This window comes from Typopeltis vanoorti, chromosome 14, assembly GCF_054136105.1.
Source record: "Typopeltis vanoorti isolate ZY-2024b chromosome 14, IOZ_Tvanoo_1.0, whole genome shotgun sequence".
Classification (NCBI taxonomy): Eukaryota; Metazoa; Arthropoda; class Arachnida; order Uropygi; family Thelyphonidae; genus Typopeltis; species Typopeltis vanoorti.
Genome location: NC_143562.1, coordinates 23,143,243 through 23,156,528, shown reverse-complemented (window position 1 = coordinate 23,156,528; position 13,286 = coordinate 23,143,243). Strand labels below are relative to the sequence as shown.

At 36.3% G+C, this 13,286-nt stretch overlaps 1 protein-coding gene across 3 annotated transcripts in view; it reads left to right on the top strand.

The window, feature by feature from the left end:
• Window positions 1–13,286, top strand: part of LOC150099300 (protein TFG-like) — a 79,561-nt gene that overhangs the window by 21,738 nt on the left and 44,537 nt on the right. The gene's annotated exons all lie outside the window — the stretch shown is intronic.

Below are 13,286 nucleotides of genomic sequence, written 5' to 3'. Positions count from 1 at the left end.
ACACTAAAACACCAATTTTAACTTATGGGTCTGAGTTAGGTTAGAAATACGTTGATAAAGACTAGAAACCACAGACATGAGAGTTCTGAGAAAAATTAGGGAAATGAGCCAACAGCATTATAGCACAATCAAGTGGAAAATGAAGATATTAGGATCAACTGTATTATTAGTATTCAGGAATGTGACAGTAGAGCTAATCTAAGGATATGATCATGGCTGTCAGTTTGATGTTAGTGTCAAGTTATGCACTTTGGTGTGATGAAATTTCGAGTGACATTATATTAGTGGGATTATGCTACAAGAAACTGATGCGGCAAGGGATCTTGGTGTATTGGTTGGATAGGAATTTGAAGTTCAAAGGTCACAGAGCAAAAGTTGCAAATACAACTTAGAGGATAATTGTAATGTTGATGCAAACCTTGACATCTGAGGATAAGGAAGTAATTTTGTCTCTTTATAAGGCTTTGATAAGACCACGCCTAGATTGTGTGCAGGTTTAGTCTCCCAGATTCCAAGGGGATAAAGAAGCTGTGGAAACAGGGCAAAGAAGAGTTACAAAGATTATATCCGAACTACAGATTTGTTTTTAGTTATGTAATGATTCATATTTAATGCTTGTTGCATATTTATGTGTCCATCCTGACCCAGGTGAAGCCACTAGCTTAAATGCTGAAACTAGTAGGTTTATTAAATAATTATTATGACCTTATAAACCCAGTGTTATTTTTTACTTCCATATGAAAGTTATATGTTAGCTTTTGAGCAATGTGCTCTAGATCCCTTCACTTTAAAATCCAAAGTCTGGCTTAGATACATTGACAATGTTTTCATTGTGTGGTCCCATGGCTTCCAGACATTACACTTTCTTCAGCCACTTAAACAACACAAATACATACAGTGAAATTGAAAGTTAGAACACACTTCCTTTTCTAGATACATTTGTCACAGATCTTTCTTCACCATTGACTGTAAGCAGATATATAAAAATAAAATTAACAGCCTATTTTTCTACCCACTACAGAGTGAAGGCCTCTCCCATTGTGGGAGGTTTTGGGTCTACTACTCCCATGATGACCCGGTCTATATTGGGAGAAGACACTCACAAACATCATTCCTACGCAGGATTCGAACCCGCAGCCTCTTGGCTGGAGAGCAGATACGCTAACCACTCGGCCAACCAGGCCAGCTTAAGCCTACATACACTTTCCAGACCACCCTCGTACATGGTCTCAGTTGCAACATTCATGATGCTCATTTTCATTTTGTTAAACCATATCTATTTTTCTTAATAGGAAACTAGACCTTCAGTTTTTCTATTATCATCTGAAACCAAAACACTACTGGTATAATAAACAAAAAGTATCATTTTGTTGAATTAGCATATCCATATCTTCAGTTCTGTTGATAGCAGGGGAATTGCAGAAGTACCATATTGAATTGTGGTTATTACTGAAACATAGACTAGAATGAGATACTCATAAAGAGTCACTATGAAATGACTTATTTTGATAATGTTAAGCCATTATAGTGTTTAACACCCCATATTGAATATTTAATGAACTGAATTAAACTACATTTTAATACTTACAGTATTTTGTCTGTCACAAAGATTATCTTTAAGAGATAAAGTACGAATTGTAACGCACACAAGCAAATAAAGTGGAACAGTAAACTACACTCTAGAGTTCTAGTTCAGATGGAACTCTCAATTATCTCTAGTGGGAAGCCTAGGTTGTACTCAAGATATCTAGGAATTATTGCTTCCCATATTTTGAAAAGTGTTAAATGTAACTATTCTTATTTGAATTACTTCCAGTTTTCTATTAGGTCCGTTTTTAAGGGCAGCTGCAGATTCTAGAAAAGCTTCTCGCATTTTGAGCTTGCTGCAACGAATAGTAGTTTTTTTTTTCCATTTCAGTCTTGTAAGCCTACATATAAAAAGACTGAGTTGTGTCTGAGGAATTGCCTGCTGGACCTGACTGTCTGTAGTCATGATTACAGATACACTTGTTTTTATAAGTGGATGTTGGCTGATTTTCTAGTTTTCTAACTTTCAAGCACGATGAACCCTATACTACACATGTAGGAATTGAGAGAGAGAGAGAAAGCAGTTAGTTCTTTGGCGAATGGATACAAGTGGTCAATTTCAAGAAGGCTTGAAAGCAGTGCAGAGATTGTATTTCCCCTGCCTGCACCCTCCCCCCATCCAAAAAAAAAAAAAAAATTCTGGCTATTTTTTCAGACATATGGAATAGTGATCACATTACTATAATCTGTATTTAGAGAAGGGCAAGAATTGAAAGAAGGCGCAGTATTTTGTTAATTCTCATGGAATTGTAGCCATTACATAGTGTAGCATACATGAATAAGTTCAGCTGTGATGTTCCATTTGAACAGAGATTTATGGCTCTCTTAGTAAAAGTTTTAATAATGCAATATTGCTGGGAGAGTGGGTGATGGATTTAGATTTCTATAAACTGTAAGAAAGATAACTTTTCTTACCTTAACATATCTTATAAATGGTAACAGCTCTTTTATGGTATGGAGAAAACCAAACGCATCATTGCTACTACCATTGCCATCAGCTCACATGTAGATCTACACGTCACTATGTAGGTGTTTGAAACCGAAATCATACAGAATAGGTTGGTTATTAATCTTTATTCCAGGAGCGTCTTATGTCTGCAGATGTGTGTGTTCATGGGGCCGATTTGCCTGTTCTGAGGGATGAAAAACCTGAGTTTCTGGGTGAAAAAAAACCCTCATACCTCTGTATGAGACCATCTAACTCACCTTTAGTTGAAAGAGACCAGATGAAGGTTCCTCACATTAGGATAGGAATCGAACCCAGGTCTTTCCTACCAGAGGAATATTGCTTGTTAATGAACAGTGTCAGAGATTGTTGTATTATAAAAATTTAAAAGCATCTTTCTGTTAACAAGGTTGTGTTGTAATTAGAGAAAATAGTCTTATAGGTACTGTTCCTTATGATCTAAATCACAGTTGTTTATCTTCTGTTATAACAAAAAAAAGAAGTTTTAGAAGTTCACAAACCCAACCACAATGATAAATATTTACAAAAGTATTTTGTGCAGAGTATGGCAAAAAAAAAAAAAAATCTTGCAATTAAATTCCAATGTTTATTGCCCATCCTTGAAAGGTTTTTTGAGTTGATGTTTATATATATAGAAAGCTTGTGTACAGATAGATTTAAGTATTAAAATCTATTAAGTGGGGTGCTTAAGGGTCAAAGCTGTATAACTGAGAGGAGACCTCCACCATAGCCTTTAAAGGAATGTGGAGAACCGACCAGAGCTTCTGACCTAATGTCCAATCCTCACCATCTCGTGGTGCACCCTGTTGGGTATCTACTTGGATACTGAATGAACGAGGATGGGCTGGAAATTTGGGAATTAGCCGACCAAATTGTATTCTTATTGGTTAAACCAAAATAAAAAATGATGGTACAACATGACAGAATTTCATGCCAGCTGGGGCGTCGCCCAGTTAAACAAGGTCCCCGTTGTTTTCGCCAGGGAACCAGGGCGAACAGCAAAAAGTCGGCTACTGGAACAAATCTGATAACAAACCCCAACTCAACATCACCAGAATTACAGATCGGTACTATCAACGTAAGAAGCCTGAATGGCAAAGAAATGGAGCTAGCTGAGGAATTAGATAAGTACCAGATCGACATAATAGGGGTGACTGAAACAAAAAAGACCAAAACTGGTGAGATCTTTCTGACCAATAAATACAAAATGTTATATTCAGGCAATGACAATCAAGGAAAAGAAGGAGTAGTCATAGTATTCAACACAAAATACGAGGCTAATCTTCTTGAATGGCAGTCAGTCTCAAGTAGAGTAGTGTGGGCAAATATGAGAATGGGGAACTGGACAATGAGACTTATTTGTGCCTATGGTCCCACAGAAGGTTCTACTAAGGTAGAAGTCGAGGAGTTTTTTGAGGCTTTAGAAAAAGCAACTGACACAATGAAAAATGAAAAGTTAGTCTTTGTTGGGGATCTAAATAGCAGAGTAGGAAATGATTGTGAGACATACAAAAATATTTTGGGAAAATTTGGAGAAAAGAGCAAAGCTAATAATAATGGCAAATATCTGTTGGATTTCTGCTCAGGACATGGACTAGTTATTACTAACACCATGTTCCAACATAAAAATGTGCACAAATTCACATGGAGAGAAGAGGCAAGGAATAAGAAAAGTCTCATTGACTATGTTATTGTTGATAGTGATGTTTTCTCCCTGGTGCAGGACACCAGAGTGTACAGAGGATTTGAAATTGGAAGTGATGACTATTTAGTCTTGAGCAGGATAAAATTGAATTTCATATTGAAAAGAATAACATGTAAGAAAGTTTTAAAGCGAATAAAAGTTGAGCAGCTCTCAGATGTGAACTGTAGACTAAAATACACAAAGATTATTGAAGAAAAAATGAAAGAGTTTGAGAACAGGAATCAAACCTTGGAGATTCAGTGACAAACTCTGAAGAAAACATTGATTCTGCCAGAGAGGCATGTGGTGAGGTTGTAAGGATAAACAAATCAGAACCCCCTGGTGGACACAGGAAGTTAAAGACGCAGTGAAGGAAAAGAAGAAAGCATATCAAAAGTTCCTGTCAAATACAGGGTGTTCGGGATAAATTTGACAGTTTCGTAAGGAAAAAGAAAATCTTCTTTGTATCTATTAAATTTAATGAATTGACAAAAAAACATTACAGGCAGAGTTAATTACAATACTATCAACAAGATTTACTCAAAATAACCACCATTAGCATCGATCACAGCTTCAATTCTGCTTCGGAACCTCGAACAAGCTGATGCTACAGTCTCCCTGGGAAGGGCCGTAAAAACTGTTTTAATTTTATCCATTAACTGGGCTTTTGTATTACTGGAAGTGCGATTGGTGTCTTTTTCAACTGCGCCCCATACAAAATAATCCATGGGGTTAAGGTCTGGGGAGTTTGGAGGCCAAACATTTGGACTGGTGAAGTCGTAGAAATTTTCAGACAACCATTTTTGACTTTTCCCAGAGGTGTGGCAAGGGGCCGAATCCTGCTGCCATACATACGGCCTACCATTGGCTACCCTTGTTATCCAGGGCTTGACTACAGTTAGCAACTCCACTAACAAAGCCCGAATTCCAATGCCAGGGTTCTTCAACACCTGTTCCTGCAGATTTGCGAGGAATTCTGCTGTACGAACGCAATCAGATCGTCTGCTAGGGATCTTTCTTCTTGCTACATCCTCGTAGTCACCATTACAAGTCTCTAGTTCATGCCTGATTGTTTTTACTGTATTCAGGGAGCATTGGGCAGCAGTCGTAATATCCTTATTTTGATGGCGGGCACGAATCATCATGATACAAGTTATTCTCTTCCATGATATAGGTGGGTTCCAGCTATCCATCCTTTCTGACATCTTGTATATTAATGAAGAAGGGTCCAAACTTTTAAATGAAGAGAAGTGTGTGTTAATACATGTAACTTACGGAAAAATATAATTAATTATAAATATGTCAAATTTATCCCGAACACCCTGTAAGTCAGCTTGTGCTCTTAGAGAATATAGAGACAAATGCAAGAATGCTAAACACTGTAAAACTAACCAAACAAATGTCATGGGAGGACTTTGGCAAGAATATAGAAAATAAATATCAAGAAGGTGGCAAAATATTCTGGAGGTTGTTGAAGCTTAAGAATGGAGGAAAGACTGCTGTAAAAGGAATTAGAGATGATAAAGGTGACATGAAAACAGGAGAAAAAGATATCCTTGAAGTATGGAGTAATTACTTTGAAAAACCGCTAAATGAAACAAGCAGTGATGACAGCACAGTGGTAAAAAACACTGACCAGGCATGCAGTCAGGAATACATATCCATACTTGAAGTAGAAAAAGCCATCAAAGGCCTAAAATGTGGAAAGGCAGCAGGAGTAGATGATATTCGACCAGAAATGCTGAAGTATGGTGGTATAAAAGTTTTACAGTGGCTGCACTGCATAGTTCAGAAAGCCTGGACAGAGGGACGAATTCCCGATGATTGGAGTAGAGCTCTCATAGTACCCATATATAAAAAGGGAAATAAAACTGAATTACAGAGGTATTTCCTTACTGAGTGTTTCTGGTAAGATATATGCAAGTATACTTGAGAAACGGTTGAGAAGAATTGTGGAAGAAAAGCTTGGTGAAAAACAAGCTGGATTCAGGTCAAATAGAGGCTGTCAGGATCAAATCTTCACTTTACGACAAATAGTCGAGAAAGCATGAGAATATAACAAAGATCTATTTTTAAGTTTTGTCGATTTGGAAAAGGCATATGACAAAGTGCCAAGAGAGAAGCAAATTCAATACGCTACAGTTATATGGTGTCAGTGGGGCATTATATCAAGCAATACTTAGTCTTTATTTGAATTGTAAGTCAGCAGTTAGAATTGAAGGAAGTATAGGAAGATGGTTTAATGTTAAATCTGGTGTGAGACAAGGATGTACATTATCCCCTCTGTTATTCATTATCTATATGGATCACATTATGAAGGAAAGTGGTATTAACCATGATATCAAAATTGGAGATGTTAATGTCAGCTCTTTGCTTTATGCAGATGATGTTATACTTCTAAATAAATCTGCTACAAGTCTGCAAGATTCTCTGACTAAATTGAATAGCTGTTGTAATAAATATGGTATGAAGGTCAGCAATAAAAAGACAAAGACAATGAAAATAGGCAGAATCATTGAAAATGTCAACTGTGTTGTGAATGGAGAACCTGTGGAACAAGTAAAACATTTTGGCTATTTAGGCACGATTTTTACTGAAGATGGTAAATTAAATACAGAAATAGACAACAGAATCAGCAAAGCTGGTATGGTAGGAAGTCAACTGAATAAATTCATATTAATAAGAGAGAAATTAGTCTGAACACTAAATTAGCTGTATACAAGACAGTGTTCAAACCAGTTTTAACTTATGGATCTGAGAGCTGGATCAGAAGTAAAACACTTGACCAAAGACTAGAGACCACAGATATGAGAGTCCTGAGAAAGATTATAGACTTGAACAGATGGCATCAGTGGCAATATCATATTAAAAATGAGGATATTAGGAAAGAACTTGACATTGTCAGCCGGGAATGTGTTAGCAGAGCTAATCTCAGGTGGTTTGGTCACTTAAACAGAATGGACGAGGAAAGATTAGCAAAACAAGTGTTCTCTGCCAGGTTGGCAGCAAAAAGACCCAGAGGAAGACCAAGATATAGGTGGATTGATATGGTACAAAGTGCTTTAGACGATAGAAATATAAGATCTGATAATGTTGGAGTCTTGACAAGTAACAGACTGATTTGGAGGAAAATTGTAGATAGGAAATTAATAATGATGTAATTTTTTTCATGTAGTACTATCATTTCCTGTACACCCCTTGAGGGTACATGGCAGGAATTTGATGATGATAATGATGAATCTATTAAGTTAGTGGTAGTTGTGCTGTGTTACAAAGAAGCAAATTGTTTAACTTTTACATGCTGCCATAAAATTTGTCAGAAATTATGAAATAGCTAGAGATTTGCCTATGGCATTGAAACTCCACATTTTATAGGGTGATATAAATTTATCACTAGTTCTCTATTATTTACAAAATGGGACACTAGTTGATAGCAAATTATTTCCCAGACTCAGTAAAATACTATAATGAAAATTATACTTAGTTTAATAAAATGGCTTTCTCCTCAGAAAATGGTGAAAGAATTCACCCTTAGAATGCCAATATGGAACAGAACATCAGTATTCTAAATATTCTGAGATGAGAGAAGGGGGGGGGGGGAAGAGAACCTGTTACTTATCTGCTACTTGCAGTATAATTTTAGGTGGGAGATGATCCAATGTGGGACCACCTACCTGCTTATTGGATGCGTAGCAAGTTGCTTGAAAAAGTTCTGTGTGGTCTCCAGAGCAGGGTTTCTGGATTATATAAAAATACAAAAGTATGTATATAAAATAAATAAAAATAGAAAAAAAAAACAATCCTTAGCATGCTCATGATACAAATGTACTATAGGTTTACGAATAAATCTTTTGAGGGTGGGAGTAACATAAAAAAAAATAATAGCACTCCCGTATTATAGAATGTGAAAGAGCATTTTGTACCACTAATGAAATATGTTCCAAAATTAGATTCAGCTTAAACAATAATACTATTGCTTTATTTCTTAAGAGCTCACTTTATTTGAACAACTAAAATTTGCTCGCCCAATCTCCCTCCTCCAAATATTGATGTCCCAATAAATCAATAGGTGTTACACAAAATGATAGTGCTGTACCGTGGTTGGAGAAGTTTTTCTTTTATTGAATAAAAAACATTCCATTTTTCCCAGTCTACAGCTACTTACCAGCTATCAAAATCTACTTGCTGGGGCAGTAATGAGTGGCAAGTCTATTTATCCAGCCCTGCCCACAAACATAATTTTATGCTTGTAATGTCCTCCATCCAAAATGCATAACTTTACACTTGATTTTACTGGATGAAAGAAAGTGAATTGTGTACTTTAATACAAGTCACAAGGAATTGATAGCACAAAACAGTTGGTCTTGTCTACAAAGGAGCATATTAGAATGCACAGTCTGTAATAATGCATGCATATATATATAGAGAGAGAGAGTTATAGCAGGCCACCTCAGTTTTGTTCTTCTCAGCTAAAAGCGAGCATTTAAGACTATAATGGGAAGAGAAATGCTGTTTTTTGCTTGAGTAGTTGGAAAGGTATGCTTAGTCTAAGGAATCCCTCCTTGTGCGTTCTTTTTTCCAAAACACATATTCAGCTTGCTAGATTAATCCATTCTCATAAGTATCAACTTCATCCTCTTCCACATCCTGGAGTGTGCCAAGTTTTTGCTATGTTTGTAGCTTGGCTAACTTTGGACAGACTAGTCGATTGTTAACATCCAACTTGAATATTCTTTCACACAAGATTAAATGGAAAAAGACAGCTTTGCCACACAGAAGTAGCTACAGGTCTGGGAGAATATTTTTAGAATCGGCATCAGTTATGAAGCTCTCACTTAACCTCAAGTATGGCTATATTACTTTGTCAGAGATCTGGAATACAGTTACTCTTAAGACCACATTTAGCATAAACTTCTCTGAATTAACTTGGATGTTATCTGGTCCCCTAGAGGGCACCTTAGTTTCTTTTCAGTGGCAATTTAAATTATTTCCATAACATTTTAATTGAGTGTCATGTCACCACAGTTGTGATTTGCACTGCTTCTTCTGGTGGTTGTATTAATCTTCCCAAGATTAATACAACCATACTTAATAAAATTAGGTCAGTTTTTTAATTTTGCTGCTGATTTAAAAAAAAAAAAACTTGAATTTGTATTTATGAGGTGCGACGCATAGTAGTTTTTCATTTTATTCTCTGCAAGATATCCAAAACATGGTCGGCAACCCCTGACTGACCATACTTATGGTGACAGATCTATTTTTTGTTTTTCTAGGAGGACATTAGCAGATATCCCAGTTTGATCATAATAAGATAGGCTGCAGGAATGAGGAACTTTGTAAACACCTGGTACTGGGAGGGGAGGTAGAGGATCCTTGGGAGAACTGATGAGGGTAGGCAGCTTTAGATGTGGTTTGACTGCTGTGCAGAGATTATACTTTTTTTTTTTTTTGAGGTGCCTCAGATATAAGAAAAAAAGGATAGCATTAGTATAGTCCGCATGTAACAAATAATTTGATCTTTTTTGGCATTGTGGCCATTGGACAGGAAAGTTAACGAATAAAGGAGAGTTCAGCAGTAAGTTCAGTCTTTGTAGAACAGAGAAAGAGATTGAGGGCTCCTAACAAGGGTTTTGATAACACCATATTGTTGGGGTGGGGATGGGATTGTGTGTTGTGTGTGTATATATATATGGGTGACTTTTCTGTAAACTGAGAAAGAAAGGGAGCCATTGGGAAGACATTTAATTAAGGTATTTAGAAAAGGCAGGCTATTATTTTTATTTTTTTTATTTTTATAGTGAATTGGATTTTGGGTGCTGTGTGTTGAGATGGAGGAGGAAGCAGTCTAATGTATCTTAGTCAGATGGAAGATTTGAGAATAGAAATATCAAGAGCATATTTTTCAAAATGCTCCATATAATAATTGGCTAGAGGGGGAGAGCCCATGGCTGTACCCTCAGTCTGTTTATAAATAGTATCTTTCCAAGTGAAGTAGCCAGAACGAGTGGTAAAATTAAAAAGATCAGTGATGTCTGTGGGGGGTAAACATTTTTTAGTAGATTTAAAGTTTCAGTAAGAGGGATATTTGTAAAAAGGGAAATGACATCAAGCTTATTGTTATTATCTAAAACTAAATTTTGGATTAAAGATTTGAAATGAGTGGAATTTTTAATAGAAGAATGTGACCTGTAAGTTGGGTTAAGGATTTAGCTAACTGTTTGGCTAACTTTTGTTAGCCAAACAGAGGGAGAGTCAGTAGCATATACTATCTGGGTTTATGAATTTTAGGCAATCCTTATATATGGGGATGGCTGAGAGGCAAAACAGTTTGAGTTAAACTATTTCAGGAAGCAAGATGTAATTTTTAAGAAACTTTTTTATTATTTTCTTTTGAGAATTAGTGGACTCAATCCTGTGGTTTATAAGTAGTATAGTAAACACAGGATATAAGTAAACCACTGGATTATGATTCCAATAATTCTCAATTCTAATTCACTAATTCTAAATAGTAAAACATTAGCTAATCTACAAACCCTCTCTCTAGGAACATATTACTTCCAGCATGATGATGAACATGTCACAAGTCACAGATCATTTAGAAACAGTTTTGGAAGTATGAGAGTGATTTTGACTTTATCACACTTTATTGGTATGGCTCACTTGACAGATTTTATTTTAACTCCATTGAGCAAGTGTGGAATATAATAGAATTAACTCTTCATGACAGGGACTATAGCAATAACAGTTATGGAATGTATATTGGTAATGTGTACTGGACGAACTGCATGATTGCAAGTTCTCAGCTAAGTCATTATTTTAATATTGATTTAATGATATTTTGATAATTTCAGATTCTAGTATTCTTGTGTATGATGGTAGTAGTGTTATAGTTTTGTGCTATATTTATACTGTGTTGTTCATGGTGCCAATGCAAACAAGAATAATGGCAGCCAAAACATCATTGTGCAGGGGTTTTGACATGGGGAATTTTGTGAAATGTTTGCATGTGCACACATTTCACACATTGTGTGCTATGTATTTGTTGCCAAGAGAATATGGATTGTGGTATGAGAGTAGCAGTGGAGATTATGTGTTGTAGATGTTTTACTAGTCAGAAATGCAAGACTTGTTGGAAGTGAGAGAATGAAGTAGCAGAAGTACTAAAAACCGTGGAACTGAAAAGATCAATTTCAGTATTGGAGTGAACGGAGTTCTGGGTTTAAACAGTGATGAAAGGAATGTGAAAGGGTGTAAATGAGGTGATTGAAAGTAGTGGTAAGATAGCATATGCAAAAATTATAGCAGTAGAAGTTCGGGGGAATGTAGAAGACTTGAATAAAGAAATAGTTTGCTTGCATATTTAGAACTTCACAGGATAAAGCATGAGATTGCAGAAATAGCAAGAGATTAGGTGAACCAAGAACAGAAAAGCAAGAGGTCCAAAAAAGAAATTGTAAGAATAAATGAGAGAAAGAACATAAACATATTGTTTATGGTGATTCTATGATAAGGGGGATACTTCACAAAAATGCTACAAAATCTTGTCTCCCTGGCATGAAAATAAATACTAGTAATGCTGTCAGAAGGGAAGGTGAAAGAATGGATTGTTTTGGCTGGAACCAGTAATCTGAGAGGTGAGAAGTATTGCATGAGGGAAGATGTGAAAGTGTTATTGGAAGAAGCGTGAGAGGATGAAGTTTGCAAGTCTGCTGCCATACTTTGATAGAGGCAAACTGAGAAGGGAGGTGATGATTGCTAATGAATCAATATGCAGGTTGTGCAGAAGGAATTAGTTTGTGGACCCTATGGCTTGAGTTTGATGGATGGAAAGATTTGTACAATGCTGATGGACTGCACTTAAATGGATTTGGAGTTACGTGTCTGGAGAAAACTTTGTTCACTGAGTGTGTGGAAGCATAAAGTCAGGAAAACTAAAGAAATTAGGGCTGAAGTAGACAAGTGTGTGTGAAGGCACCCATGAAGCAAATGAGTGTGAGAATGAGTGCAGAATCTAGTCTCTCGAGCAAAAATTATTGAATAAGATAGTTAATTTGGGAAGTAATGATGGTTGTGGAGGCTTAAAGGGATGCTGCAGTTTCTATATATTAATGCCAGAAATATCAGGAACAAGAGGAAGGAATTTTTGGCATTGGTTAGTGCAACCTCACCGAATATAGGCATTAGTGAAACTTGGCTAACAGCAGATATAGTTACAGAGATAGTGTGATGAATTTAAGATTTTCGGGGATAGAGCAGGGGTTAGTGAAGGAATATCTTGAGGAAACAATGTTACACTATATACAAAAGGTCAGGAGGATAAATTGGGTAGGAATTAGATGGATGAGTAGTATCATTAAGCACGAACTGCAAATAAAGAAAATGTTGTGGAGGTATATTAGGAAAAAGGTGACCAGCTCACTCATGAACAGTACAAGGATCAGGCAAGAAAGGTGACCATCACATAAGGAGGGCAAAATCAGATTGAGAAGAAATTAGCTTGAACAGGAAAAAGGAAATCCCAAGAGTTTTTTTTTTTTTTTTTTTTCTTTCATTATGTGGCAAGTAGGAGGAAGAACGACTATGGAAAGATAACCGTAATGAGGGTAGACGATAGAGAGGTAATGAAGGCAGATGAAATTTTTGAGCTACTGAGTGATCATTTTGCAAGAGTATCATCCAAGTGACTGTGAGAACAGAGGTTGAAGAATTGGAGGTACTTGGTATATTGCAGAATTTGAATAATAATACTGTCGATTGGATGGGATGTTAGCTTGTGTTTTATGTGAATGTGCAGGGGAAATGTCGTATGCCTTTGACCAGGCTGTTAATTTAAGTGTTAACTCTAGCAAAGTCCCAAGAGCGTTTGCAAATTATAGATCAATTAATATTTCAGGAATGGTGGTAAAAGTACTAGAAAAGTTGAGTCAAAAAGAAAATTTACAAATTGGTGGATAAGAATATGATACTCTGAGGGACAGCATAGCTTTAATTTTTATAATAGTGACAACTGAGTTGGGTAATGAGAATAGCTACCACAATGATACTACT